The following is a 2,500-nucleotide window of genomic DNA, read 5'->3' as shown; positions in this document are numbered from 1 at the left end:
ATATATATATATATGAGATATATATCATATATATATAGTATGACAGATTATGACATACACCATATATATTTATATATAATATATAAATAATAAAGTATATATAAATATATAATAATACTTTATATATATATATATATATTTATTATATTACATATACATTATACTATATCATATAATAATAAGTGCTATATATTTATATATATATATATATATATATATATATTATTTATATATATATAATATATATAATAATTATATAATATATATAAACTGAATTATTTATAAATATACTATAATATATATATATAAATCATATAGATATATTATAAGTAATATATATATATATATATATATATATATAGATAACTATATACCATACAAATATACCCATATGTACACAAATACACCACAAATAAATATATACTATGCACATATATAAATATATATATTATATACTATATATATATTATATAGTATATATATATATCATAATAATAAATAATACACACATACACACTCACACACCAACACACACAACCAAACAAAAACACATAATACGAATATGAATAAGCATATATATAATATATATATATATATAATATATATATAATATATAATCAACAGATACTATATAATTTCATATATATAAGAGTATGAGATTTAGTATATATTGCGATATAGTATATATTAATGACACTCACACTATTTCGATATACAACTATACTAGTAATCACACACTCAATTATATATATATAATATTCATTTGTATATGGGTATATAACACTTTATATATAATAAAATTTCCCTCTCTCTCACACACACGCCTACACACCCACAAGCTCCCAGGTGTGTGGTATACCCTGTATATGTAATTATATAAAATTTATATTTATATATATATAACAATATAAAAGTACTATACTATATATATATATATAATTTGATAAACAACCACACTCACTATATCATACTATCTAGTAAATCATATCTATATATATATATAGTAATATATAATCAATAATATCTCCACCCACACCCCTAAACCCCCCCCCCTCAAGAAATGATCATATAGTAATAACATATATATATATATTATATATATATAAATATATACTAATATTAAACTTATATATATATTATATCTATATAATATATATATATATTGAAATAGAGAGATATTATCTATAAATATATATATAATATATATATAATATACACACTTATATATATCATCTACATAAAACATTAAATATATAAAATATATATATAAATATATAGTTCGCATATATAAAATTATATATAATTTATATATATATATAATAAATAATATAAATATATATTAAATATATATATATATCATATATGTTATAATAACACACACAACCACAGCATCCACACACACACAAAAACCCATATTATATTACGATATATATATATATTATATATATAAATATATTATATATTTATATATATAAATATATATATATATAAATTATAAGTATTATAATATATATATAAATATATATATATATATATATATATATATATATAGATATATAATCAATATATTATATATTATATAAATTTATATATATTTACACCCACACACCAACACACACCACAACAAAAACCCATAAATACGAAATATATAGGATATATAAATATATATATATATATTATATATACATATATATATATATACAGTTTATCATATAAAATATATAAATATATATAGACACGAGTAAAAATAATATATAATATATATATAATATATAATAATATATATAATATATATATAAATAATATATATATGAATATATATATAGTTTTATGTTAAATATATAAATATATTATATATATATAAATATATATATATTTATAAATAAACATATATATCTATAATAATGTGCTATATATATATATATATATATAAATATATATATATATATATATACATATATATTATATATATAATATATAGAAAACACACCACCTCACACCCCCCCCCCCCCTCCACTTACATACAAACAGAAAAATATATGGATAATATATATAAATATTATAATATCGTTATATATATATATAAATATATATATATATATATATCAACTATTATTATAATAAATAATATAGATTATATATATTTATTATAAATAAATATATAAATATATATATAATATTTAAATAATTATTGGTGAGTTATATATATATATATATGTATAGTGATTATAAATTATATATACATATATACATATACTATAATATATTTATATATATAAATAATAAGTATATATAAATAAGAATATATATATATATATATATTTAAAAATTTATATATACTGATATTATATATATATATCATTATATATTATCTGATATATATATAAAAAGATATATATATATATATATATAATATATATATATATATATAACATTTATACATACTAACCACACTTGTTATATTTTTGATATATAAATATATATAACTATTGTATATATA

Source organism: Penaeus japonicus, unplaced genomic scaffold (assembly GCF_977035675.1).
Source record: "Penaeus japonicus unplaced genomic scaffold, GWHDUDI00000001_assembly GWHDUDI00000021, whole genome shotgun sequence".
Classification (NCBI taxonomy): domain Eukaryota; kingdom Metazoa; phylum Arthropoda; class Malacostraca; order Decapoda; family Penaeidae; genus Penaeus; species Penaeus japonicus.
This window is presented reverse-complemented; position numbering follows the sequence as displayed.